We start from the raw sequence: 18,899 nt of genomic DNA on the forward strand, positions 1-18,899 counted from the left end.
TGAAATTGCTCGCCTAGGCTGACGTACCCAAATCATCCAAGTGCTGGGAATAATGAACAATCAAAGTTTGTTCCGGACAGATATTTCTCTTAAGCCAAATGGCCTTAAAAGGCTTTTGATCTTTTCTAGCAATCTGTAAATTTTGAAACAAATTAAGAAGGGAACAAAAGTTTTGGTTTTTGTTTTTGAAAGACAGGGCCTTTAAGTACATACTTATGCAATTCAGAAAGCAAATGATACAAATATTTACATAATTAATTTGATATGCCAGGATTCCTGAAACTCCCACCAGTAGGGAGTGGTCCAGTTGTGGGGCTTGAACTCTGGGTCTGGCGCTGTCCCTCAGCTCTTCAGCTCAAGGCTAGCACTCTACCACTTAAGCCACAGCCCCACTTCCACTTTCGTGGTGGTTAATTGGAGATCAGAGTCTCACAGACTTTCCTGCCTAGGCTGGCTTTGAACTGTGATCCTGAGATTTCAACCTCCTGAGTAACTAAGATTACAAGTGTGAGCCAAGGCTCAATTACATTTCTTTTTTGTCAGCTAAATTTGCTTAAGGTCTTAAGCAGACATCAGTCATTGAAAATAGGTAATTTTACTAACTTGACTGGGATTTCTTAAGCAGGTTTTATTTATTATTATTATTACTTTTATTATTATCTTTATTCTTGGTGCCAGTACTCAGGACCTGGGTGGTGACCTTTACCTTTCTGGCTCAAGGCTGGTACTCTATCCCCCACTCCCCATTTCCTGCTTTTAGGTGGTTAATTGAAAATGAGAGTTTCACAGACTTTTCTGCCCAAACTAGCTTCAAATGGAGATCCTCAGATCTTAGCCTTCTGAGTAGCTCAGATTACAGGCTTGAGCCACTAGTGCCCAAAAGTTGTGCACCTGGTAAGAGAATAACTTTCCCCAATAGAGGATTCTATTTTTTCCTCACAAGAATCTCCAAATATGCTCTGAAGCAGGTTTTAATGAAGTAATTGTAAGCTTTGTACATTTACTCGTGGAGAGGACCCAATGACCAAATAAGAACAAACTGGTATGTTTGAAATGTTTGCCCTCACCCCTCAAAAAGACGCACCCCTATAATCTTAGCTACTCAGGTGGAAGAGATCTGGAGGATTGAGGGTTCAAGGTCAGGCTGGGGAAAATGTTAGTGAAATCCCATCTCAACAAACAAGCTCAGTGGGCATGGTGCTTATGTCTGTAGTCCTGCCAAGAGGATGACATGTTTAAGCCCAGGGCCATTCCCAAATAGAAATGTAAGATCTTATGTGAAAAATTACTAAAGCAAGAAAGAACTGAAGTGTGGTGGAGCACCCACCCGGAAAGTGTGTGGCCCTGAATTAAAAACCTTGATTTTGAACAAAGAATATGAAAGGGTGTCAACCTTTTTTTTTGTAAACATAAAAATAGAAACACCTCAGATTTCTGAAGTTTTCTCATTGTGTGAGAAGGAGATAATAGTATTGAGCAGCAAAAGAACAAAGCAAGCAGATACCAGGAGTGTCAGCCCATACCTGTAATCCTAGCACTGAGGAGGCTCAGCAAGAGGATGGACTATTTGAGTCCAACCTAATACAGGAAGACCCTGCCTTAAGAAAAAAAAGAAACTGTGTATATATGTATATCTGTATATTATATATATGTCTATATGCATGTATGAATGATACTTTGAGAACACACACACTGTTCTTGTGAGAGTAGACACTTGCTAAATAGGAAAAAGGTGAGGGAGCTAATATTCTTGTTTACTGTCATGCCAGCATGATTTGAGTGTGTGTGTGTGTATGTGTGTGTGTGTGTGTGTGTGTGTGTGTGTGTGTGTGTGTGTGTGTGTGTGTGTTGGGCCTGGGTGCTGTCCCTGAGCTTTTTTGCTCAAGGCTAGAACTCTGCCACTTGAGCCACAGCTCTACTTCTGGCTGTTTTTGCTGCTGTTTTTTGGTGGCTGTTTTGGACTTTTCTGCCTGGGTTGACTTTGAACTGTTTTTCTCAGCTTCCTAAGTAGCTAGGAATACAGGTGTGAGCCACTATCACCAAGTTTTCTCTTGCCTTTTTGAAACATCACTATAAATTATAAACGAATGCTTCATATTTTATATATGCACAATATCTTTTGGTCAATTATACTTTTCTTTTCCAGATGCCCAGTGTATCCTATTTCTGGCCTAAGGGAGACTCATCATGTTGGCCCCCGTGTCTTTCAATGTAATTTACTTGTCTCCTTGCTACCTTAGGGTCATCGTGTCCAGCATAGGTCTGGAGTCAGCCATCCTCCCTACTGGTTGAGAAGGGTTACTAGCCTCCACCCCCACCCCGGGGTGTCTTAGACAACCTGGAGGGTGTAGGAGTTCTCTTGAAGGAGGAGAGATCCTTCCCTCAGACAAACATCCTCTGAGAAAAAATCAGGGTGACTGAGCCTTGGCTTGGAGTGAAGAGGAAACTGTTCCTTCTTTGGGAATCCTTGACCACTGGGGCTTGGATTCCTGGGAGAGGAAAATTCATCTAGGTTATCTATGATAACCTAGTGGCAAGGGAGGGAGGCAGGAATGGAGGGAGGCAGGAAGGGAGAGATGGAGGTAACTCCTAGGCAGAATCTCTCCAGAGTCTGAGGTCTATCTCAGAGCTAAGCATGAGGGAAGCAGCCCTGAGTTCAATCTCTACAACCCAAACAACTAATCCAAAAGCCAATTAACTAGCCAACAGACAGAACTTTGGATGCCTGAAAAAAAAAAAAAAAGAGGACTAAACTTCTCAAAAACAACTACAACAGTGGTTCAGACACTGGAATTTAGACATAAAAGGAAACTGACCTGACTCCTGATTCTAAAAGGTGTTTAAAAGCTACTTTCACTGCAACAAAAAAGCAGGAGGAAAGCTTGACATCTCAACCTTCAGTTTGTGTCTGTGTCCTTTGTGCTAAGCCAGCCAATCACTTTGCAGCACTTCAGGTTCCAATAAAGAACTGGCTGATCAGCAGCATCTTTAGGACACCTAAGCAACAGCAGAGCCTGGCTGGACAGATCCCACTCCCCCAAATGAGGACAATTAGTTATAATGACAAGGCTGCAGGAGGAATTGTCTCATGGGAACTGGAGTGATGGTTCCCCTCCAGTGATGACAGCAATAACAACTTCTCCAGAACCTCCAAGAACAAGGGCTGAGATAATGGTCCCTCCCAACATTACCTGACAATCCTGAGATAATGGAGTGTCCAGCAGCTGCTCCTGCCTTTGACCAGTGCAACCAGGACTGTTTAGTAATTATGTACACTGGGCACTAGTGGCTCAAGACTGTAATCCTGGCTCTTCAGGAAGCTGAGATCTGGGGATTGAGGTTCAAAGCCAGCCCAGGCAGAAAAGACTGTGGAGACTCTTTATCTCTAACTTATTACCAAAAAGTCAGTTGTTCAAGTGGTAAAGCATTAGCCCTGAATAAAAAAGCCAAACAAGAGTGTGAGGCCCTGAGTTCAAATCCCAGCACTGGCACACACATGCAAATATTATGCATCTCTCTCTACCTTCCCCCAGTTTTTTCTCTTTTAAACCAAGCCTGGCCTAGTGTTTTAACTTTTTAGTGTACATTTGCCAAAAAATTATATATATAAATACTTAAGACTGCCATAGTAGAAATCATATATAATGTGAACATTTTCATCTTTTTCTTTGTCCTCTTCATGCCAAGAACTTCTGTTCATCTTCTTTCCTCAGTCAGCTGGAGGCGACTCGGCTCTGCTTGATTTAAACTGATTAATAGGACTATTCACCTTCTCTAGGACTTCTACTTGACTCTCCCCCTTGAAACGAATTTTATTCAGGTTATTTCCTGTCACTCTGTAGAGCCGGGACCAGACATTCTGCCTCATGTGATAATAATGGTCCTCATTTGTCATCTGCCAAATATCACAGCCCCCCTGCATCCCTCCACCTACCCCCTTCCCCCTTCCACCCCCCCCCCCAGGCTGGGCCCTGGTTGGGTTCACCCTTCAGCACCAGTGATCTGCCTGCAGAATGGATTCCACAACCACATCCTGAAATGATGGGGGATGGAAAGCCGGAGGGGTCAAACACAGCCAAGGTGGGCTCTCGCCCATGGCATTTGTTGTTTTGTGCAGTTTGTGAGCTGCAGAGCATTTACAGGACGTCAATGAAATTAAAAAAAAAAAAGTATCCCTGTCTCACCATTTCTTTCAAAAGAAAACCGTGAAAAATGATCCTGTAAGAATCTCAGATTGTCATGGCAACCATCTGTTTATTTTGGTTCCGCAGTCTCCACCCCTCCCTTTTCCATGTATCTCAAACAGGAGCTTGAGCTCTGGGACTGGAGGTTTGCAGAGACAACTGCTAAGAAAATGTAAATAGTTTGCTTTCATTTTTATTTTTTTTAAACCGAATATAGCCCATCTAGAGATTTTAATGAGAGAAAGGAAAAGATAGAATACAGAAATCTTACAACTGAAGGTGCAAGAGAAAATAGAGGGTTTAACACTGTTGGTGGAATAACGGATTTAGAAAACAGAGGAAAAAGACAAAACAGTATGTATTTTTGTTCTTAGTATGTTCTTAGATCCATATCAAAAGAAAACTAAAATCACTTTGCTATAATTAAGAAGCTGCTATCAATGTAGTTTTTCTCCTCTGTTAGCCTTTTAACGGTATTTTTATTATTATTCTCTTTTAAGCCAGTGACAGGGATGATTTCAGGAGAGCTGTGATCCATATGTTCCTGCAAGATATACACAAGAGTTGGCTTCTCTCATCAGAGAAATAAAATTTGAAGTTGTCTTTACTAGCTATGCCAGATGTCAGTGGCTCATGCCTATAATCTTAGGAATTTAGGAGGTTGAATTTAGGAGGACTGCAGTTTGAGGCCAGCCCAGGCAGAAAAGTTTTTGAGACAATCTTTCAACCAAGAGCTGGGAAGCATGCCTGTCATCTCAGCTACAACAGGGTATCTAAAGGAATGAGAGACCCTATCTCAGAAATAATTGATGCAAAAAGTGCTGGAGACCTGGCTCAGCAGGAGAGTGTCTGCCTAGCAAGTTCAAAGCCCAGAATTTAAATTCCAGTACTGCCAAAACAATACCTTCACAAGAATCAGCCCAAGATGTCCAGCTTATAATATTCTTTGTATATTTCTGCATGGTGCAATATTTCACACTCACAGGAACAGCACTTTATAAATGTGGTACCTACTGCCTAGTGCCTGTAGCTCACGCCTGTAATCCTATCTACTCAGGAGGCTGAGATCTAAGGATCGTGGTTCAGAGCCAGCTTGAGCAGGAAATCCATGAGACACTTATCTCCAATTAACCACCAGAAAATTGGAAGTGGTGCTATGGCTCAAAGTGGTAGAGTGCTAACCTTGGGCAAAAATGCTCAGGGACAGTGCACTGGCTGTGAGTTCAAGCCCCATGACCAAGAACTATAACAAAATAATGTGATGCCTTGGTAGTAGTAAGATGATTCCTCTTCACTCTGGCCATTGCAACTCTGCCGTGGGTGATTCTGGGACATACCAGAGGGATCCTTCTCTTCTTGTGGCAGGAAGTAAGCACTGTCAGAACACTATTGAGTACTAATAAAGCACTGTTAATGGTGCTGATAAGCCTTTGTTAAAAGCACCTATTTCAATGTTTGCATTGCCATGTGCTGGTGGCTCATGCCTTTAATCCTAGCTACTCAGCAGGCTGAGATCTGAGGGCTGTGGTTCCAAGCCAGGCCAGGCAGAAAAATCCCCAAGGAACACTTATCTCCAATTAACCACTCAAAAACAGGAAGTGGTGCTATTTCTCAAAGGGTAGAGAGCTAGCCTTGAGCACAAAGAAGCTCTGGGACAAGTCCTGAGTTAAAGACCCACAACTGAAAAAAAAAAAAAAACCCAACCCAAAACTACTAACATGTTGAGGAGTCAGGGTAATGTGCCTTCCAAAATGTCAGCCTAGCCTTTCTCCCCAGGGCTCTGGATGCTTTGAACTGAGGACCAAACAGCTGGCCAGACTGCTGCTTTGAACCCATCACACATTCTTTGAAGAAGCTACACTGCTGACAAAGCACAACTCCAGCTCCATGTGACACATTCTAACATGGTGTACCAGCTCTTTTAGCTATGATAAACCTCAGCGAACTCCTGCAGCCAAATTGACCAAGGTGGGGGGTGGGGTGGGGTAGGGAAGGGAGACTTCCCTTATTGGCCCAGCAGATAAACTACATTGTGATTGGTGTAGACACAGTCCTTCATTTGCATGAAAACTGCCATGATTGGTGCAACACAAATTCCCTCATTTGCATCAAGGGCTGCTGTGATTGATGCAAATACCCTGCCTCCACTGTATAAGTGGATTGGCTCCCTTTTCCAAGTCAGCCCGGAAATAATCTCCTCTGCTGCCCCCTGGTGTAAGAACATCATGCCCAGTAGAAGGCTTCTGTGTGGGGTAGAATAACATGAGATAGCAACAGGAAGAGGAGATGCCAGTGGTAGCTGAATAGAGTTGTCAGGGGTAGATGCAGGGGCAGGGGCATCCATCGGTAGCAACAACAGTAGCAGTGAGAGGGTAGCAAACAAGTTCCAAAGAATGCCTGGGAGCAGGAAGCAGCAGGTGCTGTGAAGAGTCAAGGGCCCTGACACTCTAGGCTCAAGAGCTTCAATGCTCACCACTGTAGGAGCTGAGGGTCCCAGCACTCAAGAGCTGTATAAGAACTGTAACGTTAGATGGCATCCCCTCCTATAGCTTACTGTAGTCTGCTGACACTGCCCAGGTGTTAGAAGCCAGGGATTACAAGAGCTGCCAAGTACTATGGCTGCTGGTGAGAGTCTAAAGCAATTAACCTGGATATCTAGGGCCATAATAAACTTCTTGCTTCTGAAACCCAGAGCAGTAGGCCTCTAGCTCTCAGGGCTTACAGCTTGATTGCTCTCAGTGTCAGTCCAGCTTCTAGGCTTTGGACACTTGAAGTCTTGAGATTGTGGGCACTGGAAGAATTTCTCACCTACTCACATTTTTATTTGGGTAAGCAAAAGGACCCCAACCAGTTGACTGGGAACAATTCTGAACCCTTACTACTATTCTTTCTGAAAGGATTCATAAATCATTCATACCCAGAAGAACAGAAATACAGAACTTCAGAAATGTGTTTTGTAGGCCAGGTTATGTAGTTTGAGTTTCTATTACAAATACATAAAAAAATATCAAACAACAACAACAACCAAAACAATTGAGCCGGACACTGGTGGCTCATGACTGTAATCCTAACTACTCAGGAGGCTGAGATCTGAGGATTGCAGTTCAAAGCCAGGCAGGAAAGTCTGTGAGACTCTTATCTCCAATTAACCACTAGAAAACCGGAAGTGGTGCTGTGGCTCAAGTGGCTGAGTGCTCACCTTAAGCTAAAGGACTCAGGGATAGTGCCCAGACCCAGAGTTCAAGCCTTATGACCGACAAAAAAACCCCCAAAAAACCCAACAAATTGAAAATGATATCTTTATGGCTCTGGGTGCAATTCTCAGCACTGAAAATAATAATATAAAAACAACTGTAATTCTTTTAAACTTTTTGTTTTTCAGTGACAATATTGGGGATTGAACTCAGGGCTTCAGCACTGTTTCTTAGCTTTCTTACTTAAGGCTGGCACTACCATTTAAGCCATTGCTACACTTCTGGCTTTTGGTGATTAACTTGAGGTAACAGTCTCAGCCTGTCCAGGCTGGCTTTAAACCATGATCCTCCGATCTCAGCCTCCTGAGTAGCTGCTTATAAACTTTCTAAAAACATTTAGATAATGAAGACATCAGGAACAAGTTGTTAATATGATTTAAAGTTGAAAAATTGTGTGCAGGTTCTAGTAAAATGATTTAATTAAGAAATAAATCAGAATGCTTAAGCCATAGCTATTTAACATGATTTGTAAGTGCTAATTACTCAAATGAAATTAATTAGTCACAATTTCCCCAAGAACCTGGATATCTCTAAGGGGTGAAAACCAGGTAGTTCCACTTTTGTATGGAATACATGTTGAAATGTTTTCTTTTCCTGAACAGAAGAAAACAACAGAAGATTCACTGGACAATGTCTAGGAAAAGATTGGAAACACTTCAGTTCTACAATAACATAAGAATGAGAAAGAATAAGAAAGGCTTCTTGAGGCTTTATAGTGAAAATGTTAAAACAAAAACAACAATAACAACAACAAAAGCCTGCTCCATTACTGTCTGTCTCCAGTGACTTCCAGGGCAGGAGGAGAGAAAGCAGGCTTTTTTATTTTTAGAAATTTACTTAACATCATTCTGAGCCTATCTTTGTTTTGATGTCATCTGCCAAGTCCTAAGGGAAAAGGACAAGGTTCTATCTCTCCTTTACCCTCCTCTTGTTTGAAGCCAGACCTAAGCTGTACAGGTGGTTGAGCTGACTCTAGCGCTAGGGCAGACCTGAATCCACCAAGTAGGGAGTCCCAGTGTGGGAGAAAATAAGCTATAAGAGTTGCATGTGGCTCCCAGAGCAAAGTTGAAATGGAAATGGAATTTCTATATATATAGAGAGAAACTGAAGGAGAGAGGGGGAGAAAGAAGGAGGGGGTTTACTGGGGAGGCAGAGAAGGAACAAGGAACATCCTGAATCTCAAATCAAAGAGCTCTTCCTTTATATTGTGGATCCTGGGAACCCTGGAAAACTGCTGGATGACTTTAATAGGAAGGAATGTGGTCAGAGGGCATGTCAGCAGTGTTCCTGAGAAGCCATGAAGGCTTGAGACAGTTGTGGTGATAAGCAGAGCAAGGATGGAGTGCCTTGAGAGTATACCTAGTGAAGGGTATGAAAATGAGAGACACATTAGCAATAAAGTATGGTGGGTACCTTAAGGTTCTCCAGGAAGTCAGAACTAACTAATTTTCATCCTATTCTATTGGTTTTATTTCTGCAGAGAACCAATATACACATATAATTATCTTCTATGTAACATTATATCTGCGACACAAAATGTATATACAAAATATACATTATACACATTGTAATTATGCATAGTGTTCATGTAACACCTGTGTGTATATCATATATACACACAGTATAGTGTATAGTGTTCTTATATAGTGTACCTGGCAATGAGGTAAAGAAGCCGGAGGTTAGATGCTCAAATTGTGATGTTCAGGGCTAGAATTTGGGCAGCGATTAGCATATATATATAATATTCGAGACAGGATGAACTTGAGCTGGCTGGAGGAAGAAGAATCAAGTTTCCCAGGGAGAGGACCTGGCAGGAAACAATGAAAATCAGAATTCAATATCAGAAGGTGAGATCCTCAGAATCAAGTCTTGAACAAAGTAATCAGAGCAAGAGATGCAGGAAGATGGGGATTCAAAAACTCCTGGAAAGAATGATATCATTGGGATAGCCTCAGCAAAAGCACTGGCTGGGACACTGGCACACAGCAGATCACAATGTGTGACAGAGCACAAAGAGCAGATGAGCTGAGACTTGAGCAGGTTTATAGGATACGAGTCAGGAAGGAAAGAAGTGAAAGATGGGGTAACTATGGAGTAGTGTCTCAACAGTGATAGCTAGGGTTCTACGTGTTCAAGGGCACAGGAAGCTATGAAGTATGGACTGGGAGAAGGTACCTAATTTGAACTACTAATCCTCAGATTGGCGGGAACAAGCATGAATTAATACAGATGGGGATCATTTTACTGGAGCACGGGTGTGAGAAATGGTAGAAGACCATGTTGAATACTCTTTTCTTTTTCTACCAGTACTGGAGCTTGAATTCAGGGCCTGAGTATTGTCCCTTATATTTTTCACTCAAGGCTGTCACTCTACCATTTGAGCTAAAGCTCCAGGTCTGGCTTTTAGGAAGTTAATTGGATATAAGATTCCCAAGCACTTTCTTGCTAAAGTAGGAATCTGTGATCCTCAGATCTCAGCTTCTTGAGCAATTAGAATTACATGTACGAGCTACCAGCTCCTAGTGATAGTCTAATTCCTTTCAAGGAAACAGTCGACGTTTTCTGCCAGCAGGTTTCCCATGGGAAGTGATAAGCTGAAGGCATGTATATAGTTCATCTTCCTCCATCTGAAGATCAGTTTTAAATTTGCAGGTATTTATTTGAAGGGAATAATAGAGACATCATAAAATGGTATCATACAGGCTAATGTCCTAGAGATCTGGAATATCTTAGAGTAAACAAACAGCTGTGATGGGTTAATACTAGAAGTTATTACAAAGGGGGTCCTAGTGATCTTATCGATAGGCGTTCCTGCTCTTGCAACTGTGCCTTAGCTATGGGGCAGCTTTTCCCTGCAGAGTTGTTTGCTTGTGGTTACCACCCACTATTATCTCTATACTTTTTTGTCCTCTGACACTTCTTTGCTGACTCAAGTTCTTTCCATCTTCAGCTTATTTTCTTCTTCTTCCTCCTCCTCCTCCTCCTCCTCCTCCTCCTCCTCCTCCTCCTCCTCCTCCTCCTCCTCCTCCTCCTCCTCCTCTTCCTCTTCTTCTTCTTTCTCCTCCTCCTCCTCCTCTTCCTCTTCCTCCTCCATCTCTGGCTTGTCGTCATTGTCCTTCCTTCTTCATCTTTTCTTTTGGGCCAGTACTGGGGTTTGAACTTAGTGTCTGGGCGCTGTCCCTTAGCTTTTTTGCTCAAGGCTGCTACAGCTCCACTTCCAGCTTCTTGCTGGTTAATTTCCAATTAAGATAAGAGTCTCATGGACTTTCCTGCCAAGGCTGGCTTTGAACCTTGATTCTCAGATCTCAGCCTAGGATTATGGGTATGAGCTATTGGTCAGTACCTGACATTTTTCAGCTTCTGACTGGCCTACCATCTGCTATTCCCAAAGGCTCTGATTGGTTCAGATGAAGCACTCTTCAGTACAAAGCATGGCATTTGAGTAGAGCTCTTAATCTCTATGCTGCTGTAATTGGTTGGCATCAAGATGGTGATGTCTGGTACCCAGAACAGTAACAAAATCAAAGTGACTCAAGTATTGAAGATGACTATCACATACAGGAAGGTGTGGAAACAAAGTTAAAAGAAGTAACAAATCCATGCATAGACTTCATATTCCAAAATGAGCAGAACCAAAGCAAATATGAGCATTTACACACAGAATAAGCAGTCAACCCCTTTACCCTGCCCTCTACATCTGTGGGTTGGACATCCATTACTTCAGCCAGCTATAGGTAAAAAATAGTGATAAAACTGGGGCAGCTACTCAGGAAGTTAAGATCAGGAGGTTTGAAGTTTGAAGCCAGCCCAGGCTGAAATGTCCATGAGAGTCTACCTGTGTTTACAAGGAACAAGCCAGGCTAGAAATGTGCTCAAGTGGTAAGCATTAGTCATGCAAGCTAGCCGAGTGGAGCCCTGGAGTGTGTGTGTGTGTGTGTGTGTGTGTGTGTGTGTGTGTGTGTGTGTGTGTGTGTGTGTGTGTGTGTGTGTGTGTAACTAGATACTATATATAACAAGTCCTGAGTGTATGAATTAATACAATTTCTTGTGTGTGTACAACTATCTATATACTATAATTTTAAGTCTTGAGTGTATGAATTAATATTTTTCTTGCTCCCAATTAGATAACTTATATTATGTGAATCCTCTCTAAATTAATCTATTAAGGTCAGTGCAATTACAATATAAATCCCAGCATGCTTTTCTTTTAAATCTGACAAGGTTGTTTTAACAATTTAACTGGAAAAGAAGATTCATGAGAATTACTTTGACAGTTTTTCGCAAATAATGGTAAGGAGAGAATGCTCAACATATATAATTTTGTTATGAAATGTAATAATTAAATTACTGCAGCTCTGGTACAGATATAAAGATGATTCACAGGGGGAAACAAACAGAGCCGGAAACAGAACAATGTACACTTTGAGACTCACTAATATAATAAAGGGATGCTTCAAATCCATGGGCAGTGCTGGAATGTTTAGCCATCTATTTATGTGGAAGAGGTGGAAAGTGAGAAAAGATGGAAGGGGAACCTCTCATCTCGATTCAAAACAAGTTTCATATGAACAAAATCTAAACATTGAAATCAAAGTGATTAAGTTATGAATGCAAATACATGAGCATTGTTTTAGTCTTAGGGAGGAGGGTCTTTCTAAGTGTGAATTGAAGCCACACAACACAAGGGGAATAATCATTGATTTGACTACATAAAAAGTCAAACCTCGAGTCAGGTTTGTTGATGCTTACCTGGGAGATAAGAGATGAGATGACTGTGAGCTTCTGCAAGGCCCTCAAACACTTACATGTGATGAATGTTAAATGACAGCATGATACAAGTAAAAGGAAATACACATATGGAAGAAATATTTTCTACACATATGAAAGACAAAAATATCCAAATCTTTGATAATTTAGCAATATGCAAGAGGCAACCTAAGGGTGGGGGGAAAAAGGGGATGTGGACATATCCTATTTTTGTTTTAAAGAATAGCAAAGAATATAGATTTAAATTTTTTTAAGTCTATCTAATTTGGGTGTTGGCTCACATCTGTAATACTAGCTACTCAGGAGGCTGCGATCTGAGGATGAGAGTCTGAAGCCAGCTTGGGCAGAAAAGATATTGAGACTCCTATTCCCAATTAACAACCAAAAAGTGTAGAGCATCAGCCTTGCACGCAAAAGCGATGGGACAGCAGGCAGGCCTTGAGTTCAAGCCCCAGGACTGGCATACACAAAAAAGTCTGTCTGTCATGTATACCCTGGAATTATTAAGTATATTTTTTCTCCAGAGAGCAGGTTTACTGATATATGGGGATGAAAAAAGTAACGATAACAACTTAGCCGCCTACCTGGCCAGTGCTGGCAAAGGGCAACTGTAATCCATGACAGGAAAAAGGGCCAGATTCAGAGACTTCGGAATGCATTATTGTTTACTCTGATCTGATATTAGTTTTTTTTTTAATTTTCCCTTCAGTTCTGAGCTTTGAATACAGGGCATTGTGCTTGGTGAACAGGCACTGCACAACTGAGCCACTATTCTATGTATGCCTTTTTGCACTGGTTATGTTCTTGTATATCCTCCTTCCTTCCTTCCTTCCTTCCTTCCTTCCTTCCTTCCTTCCTTCCTTCCTTCCTTTCTTCCTTCCTTCCTTCCTTCCTTTCCTTCTTTCTTTCTTACTTTCCCTCCCTCCCTCCCTCCCTGCCTCCCTCCCTCTTCCCCCCTCTCTTTCTTTCCTTTTTTTTTTTTAACCAGTCCTGGAGTTTGAACTAGGGTCTGGGCACTGTGTCCCTGAGCTTCCTTTTGCTCAAGGCTAGCACTCTACCACTTGAGCCACAGTGCTATTTCCAGCTTTTTCTGTTCATGTGGTACTGAGGAATCAAACCCAGGGCTTCATGCATGCTAAGCAAGCACTCTACCACTAAGCCACATTACCAGCCCACACTGGTTACTTTCAAGGTAAGGCCAGCCTGGGCTACAACCTTCCTACTTGTGTTTCCCTGTGTTGCTGGGGATGGCAAGTGCATGCCACTATGCCTGGCTACTGTGCTTCCTTGTAGTCTGGATAACAGGCATGTACCACTGTTCTAGTTATTGGTTGAGGTAGGGTCTCACAAACTTTTATGTCTGAGCTGGCCTTGAACCATTATCTCGAATCTCCTTCTCCCAAGTAGCTTGGGTTACAGGCTTACAGCATCATGGATATTAGAGCTTTTTAATTTCAAAAATCTTCCCTTTGAAATAAGAGTCTCTCTTTTTTTTTAAATGGAACGCTTCACAAATTTACATGTCATCCTTGCACAGGGACCATGCGAATCTTCTCTGTGTCATTCCAATGTTAGTATATGTGCTGCCGAAGCGAGCACGAAGTCTCCTTAATTTTAACTGGGCTGGCCTCAAACGCAAGATTCCCCTCCTGCCTCTGCCTTCCACATAGCTGGGATTGTAGGTGTGCATCACTACCCCCGATCCTTTTCAATTTATCGAACAAGTGTCACATGAAGCACATTTGTACCATCAATTTCCTGAGTGGCTCCCTGGGCATCAGGGAGTGACCACCCTGACACCACAGCTTTGCTTAGTCCTGTCCCATTTCTTGTCATGATTACTTTGATTACTTGACACTCTTACAGGTTTCTTCTTCTTTTTTTTTTGCATGGAGTCTCAATAAACCATACACACTTGAGTGTCTCCCTCTGTTCTAACAGAGACCTGGCCTAAGGCTGGTAGTTCCAGAAGAAGCCATTAAGGATAGATTCTGGAGCTGAAGGGTACTCCAGTGATGGCTACTGAGTGCTTGGAATCCTATGGCCCCTGTGGTGACTGGAGAGAACAGCCATGAGGATGGAAACCACTGGCTTCATGTTGTCTTTAGCATCTGGGAAGTTAGTTCATTATTGCCAAACACGACTGGTACTTAGGAGAGAAAATGACAAGATTCAGGGTAGTTGAGCACCAATGAAAGCAGGAGATCTTTCGGGAAGCTTGTAAAGAGTCCCTTATCTCTACCAAACAGGCTCAGACCTATCTCTTTAGGGAAATAAGAACGATCAGTTTTTGGTGCTGATCCTTGGGCTTGAACTCAGGGCTGGGGTGCTTTCCCTGAACATTTTTGCTCAAAGCTACCACTATACCACTTGGGCCACTGCTTCACTTTTGGATTTTTTTGGTGATTAATTGGAGATAAGAGTTACATACTTTGCTGCCTAGGATGGCTTTGAACCTCTATCCTCAGATCTCAGCCTCCTGGTATCTAGGGTTACAGATGTGAGCCACCAGCACCTGGCTAGAACGATCAGTTGTAATGAGTCTCTTACTGCAAATTTAAGGCCTAGAGGAACCTACCCTGCCAGTCAGAATGAGGGCTTCTAGGTAGATGCACTAAAAAAAACCCTCCCCTCCAAGAAAAGGTAACAAAAGATAATTGTTTCTGTTATTGTTGCTGTTTTTCTTGTCTTTTCATTTTGTCTTGTTACTTTGTTTTTAGGAGGGTAAGGGGACACAGAAAAGGTGGAACAAAAGGTGAACAAACACAATAGTGGTACTCACGAGACACTATGTGGAAAATGAACTAGACAACACAGGTAGGGAAGGGAGGGAAAATTGGGAGAGAATGAAGGAAGGGGTTACATTGTCTAAAAAGGAATGTACTCATTACCTGACTTATGGAACTGTAACTTCTCTGTACCTTTCTTCTACAACAACAATAAGATATATTTAAAAAATAAAATGAAAAACTCCTCAGTTTCTTATGGAAGCAATGATGATGTTGGCTGGAGGATTGTACAACCCCCCTCTCCTTGACTGAGAAGCATGCGGAAACCTCAGATGAAGCCCCACTGATTGGTCTTCCTCAAGATCTGCCCATCCTCCTCTCTATTAGCAACCAGACCAGATAACTGGGGACAAATCAAGGAAGAATCCCAGTGGAAAGAGCTGAGCCTGCTAAGGGAGAGGAGATATCAAGCAAAGTTGCTACAGGGACTTCCTAGCTCTCATGGCAGACAGGAAAGGGCATGGCTGGGTGCTGGATCAAAGGTATAAGGAGAATAAAAAAGCTGGAAAAGAGATAGAGTACTTCAAATGCCCAAGGAGCTAACACCCTGAGGGACTGTGGGTGCAGTTATACTATTCTCTTGGAATATCTCATAGATGCTTGGAAAAAGTGATGCCCACAATTAAAGAAGGAAGGATGCCCAAATTGCCATGGTAAAGTGTGGAGAAAGCTCACAGAAGGTTCCCAAAGTGATCATGTGGGCAAATGCCTTGTAGAAGATTGGAAGACTGACTTGGCTGGCCATGTTCCTTGGGATATACACAGTTACACAGGGAGATGATGAATGCACTAAAACTCGAGAAGCTCAATGGTGGCCAGGTATGACAATGGTAGATACTGATATAAAATGGGTCCTTGTATATCAGTGGGAAGAGGAAGATCCCCAGACATGCAGAATCATATGACAGTATTTAACCATCACCCAGTGTACTAGCCAACCTACCAGGGTCTGTGGAAAGGGTGTGGTAGTCCTACATATAAGACTTTGGGGGAGCTGATAGGGTACTCTTTAATATAGACAACCTAAAGAAATCACACACACACACACACACACACACACACACACACACACACACACACACACACACATACACACACCATTTCTAAGCATGAACTCTACCAGAGAGCCTGGTTTTGATGGGAGGTATGGAAAGTTCTGCAAACAACCACATAAAGGCAGAATGAGGTTAGTTTGGATCTCTGTGGAGATTCCTGCAGGTACATTTAAATTCTTGTTCATTTTCATTTCATTTCAAAAGTAAACCCTACCAACCATTGTGAGAGTCACATTGTAAATTCCTCATAGGACACAAGTGCATGTTACAAATTCCATGTTACTTTGTACAGTGTACTAATACTTTCAATGATATGAATTCATTTAACACATATGAGTGAATGAAAATGCTAGGCACATTTCTAAGCAGAGCTATTAGTGAATCTAGGAGTTTTGTCAACACATCATTTATTCTTGCAGATTGAAATGCCAGACAATGGAATGAATACATACTAGGAATTTGATACATTTGAGGTGCTGATGTTTGTGATGTGGGGAAAGGTTGCATGTTGATTCAGAGCTTCTAGATGAGGCAGGCCATGTGACTATTGATTTAAAGTCCCTCCTCCAGGAAGACCCCTGTAATCCTAGCAACTCAGAAGGATAAGATCTGAGGATCACTGTTCAAAACCAGCCTATACAGGAAAGTCTGTGAGATTCTTGTCTCCAACTAACCAGCAATAAAGTTAGATGCAGAGCTCCAGACCTGAATGAAAAAGCTAAGGAACAGCACCCAGGCCCTGAGTTCAAACCCTACTCCTGCCACTGACACAAAAGGCCTAACTTGGCAGTACTCTGTTCCTATGGGATGTCCAGCAGATGCTGGTATCTGAGTGACATTCTATCTACAGTTCGGCACAAACATGTAAAGACACAAATTTGTTGGTCTGCAAACCACTGGGATTTGTTTCATGACCCTGAAACTGCATCAGTGAACTAGCTGACAATATGACTCTCTGAGACATTAACAAAGGTATTTTTTCCCTCCCTTTCTCAGTGTACTGATCATCAGTATACTGCAGGGTGCATTTTTATTTTTTTTTAAACATCAAATTTTGAAAGCATGTTATGACCATACTCTCCTGTACATAATAGATATATTGACAAATTCTGACAAAATGTTGTGTTCTTACCTTCTTAATTGTGTTGGTACTGGGGTTTGAACACAGGATCTTAGGTGGTTTCTTAGCTTTTGTACTCAAGGCTACTGCTCTACTACTTGGGAGCCATATTTCCCCTTCTGAGTTTCTGATGGTTTTTTAATTGGAGATAAGAGTCTCACAAATACATTTGCCTTGGTTGGCTGGCTTCGGACCTCAATTCTGGGATCTCAGCCTCCTGAATAACTAGGATTATAGGCATGAGCCAACATGCATAGCCCATCTCTAAGTAAACAGTTTAGTGGCATTTGTATTCCTTTGCAATCAATTATTACTGCTATCCAACTCCAGAATTTGCCAGCACCTCAAACTAAGGCTGTGCCTATTAATATAAACAGCCGGTGTGTCTCTCTGTAGCACCTACAGCCACTATCTACTCTGTCTCTAGGTACTTGTCCACTCTGTGCACCTTCTATATCCATTCACTGGGACTCCAAGTTACTGAGATCTGAGCATTTAAAACTATTGTGGATTGGAAACTCAAATAAAATATATGTTATGTGATTTTTTTTATTCTATTAAAGGATTCTTCAGTAAACCTGACTTTAAAATAATTGACTCCTAGCCGGGGGTCAGTGGTTCACACCTGTAATCCTAGCTACTTGGGAGGCTGAGCTCTGAGGATCTTTGTTCAAAGCCAGCCAGCAGCAGGAAAGTCCCCAAGTCTATTATCTCCAATTAACTACCAAGAAAACTCAGAAGTGGCACTGTGGCTCAAGGGGCAGAGTACCAGCCTTGAGCAAAAAAGCTCAGGGACAGTACCCAGACCAAGAGTTCAAACTCTAGGACCTGCATACACACACACACACACACACACACACACACACACACACACACACACACACACACACACACACACACAAATTCACTCCTTAGTTTCCCCAGGGCCAGAGCCATGTGGGAGGTGTCACAGCATGTCTCTATGATGTTAAGAATCCAACTCTGTTTTCAGCACTCTGGACAGATCTGCAATGTGGAGACTTGGGACATTGCACTGGTGACCAAGTAGCCGCAAGGGCTAGATTCTGTGAGTCTACTATATGCAGTACCCAAAATGGCCAGCTTCACAGGGATAGAGTGGAATGGAAGTGGCCAGGTTTGGGGGCAAGGGTGGAAGAGTAATTATGGACGATGTCTAGCTCACAAGCCTAATATACAGCCTGGGAAATCATTTGGTTTGGCCCTGCCAAGGCAATCATAGGCAAGACTCGAATTCAGTTAATCTAGGAGTTTATTCATAGCAACATAAACATCAATACCAGTTAACCTCACATGTCCAGTGGCCCTTGTAGAAAACAATGGTCCTGCCTCTTGATTAGGTAAAGTTTGAAGCTGTGTGGCTGAGATGATTGCAGAGTCGAGGACAGCACTGGTGACTCAGACTGCACTTGATTAAAATGGCAAGCTATGTTCTGTGTTTTTATATATTTAATTAATTTACTGTGTTTAAATTTCTCCCACAAGGGGAAATCGAAAAAAATACAGTAAAAAAAAGCAAAAAGCAAGAGAAAAACAAAAAGATGGTGTCCCATGACTATAAGACTAGCTATTTAGAAATCAGAGATCAGGATGTTAGCAACTGGAGCTCTGGGCGAAAGTATGACCCCATCTCTACCAATAAGTCAAGTGTTGTGGAAGGCACTATAACCTCCAGCTAAGCAGGAGGCATAGATAGGAGGAATGTGGTTTGA

At 42.2% G+C, this 18,899-nt stretch overlaps 1 protein-coding gene and 1 non-coding gene across 4 annotated transcripts in view; both read right to left on the reverse strand.

Moving 5' to 3' along the window:
• The window catches only part of Mtus2 (microtubule associated scaffold protein 2), a 577,850-nt gene that overhangs the window by 71,630 nt on the left and 487,321 nt on the right, over positions 1–18,899 (reverse strand). The gene's annotated exons all lie outside the window — the stretch shown is intronic.
• Positions 13,698–13,804, reverse strand: LOC138814413 (U6 spliceosomal RNA). The gene has a single exon (XR_011367992.1). It is a non-coding gene; the product is annotated as a U6 spliceosomal RNA (small nuclear RNA).

This window comes from Dipodomys merriami, unplaced genomic scaffold (genome assembly GCF_024711535.1).
Source record: "Dipodomys merriami isolate MVZ:Mamm:240054 unplaced genomic scaffold, mDipMer1.0.p SCAF_6, whole genome shotgun sequence".
In the NCBI taxonomy this organism is placed as follows: Eukaryota; Metazoa; Chordata; class Mammalia; order Rodentia; family Heteromyidae; genus Dipodomys; species Dipodomys merriami.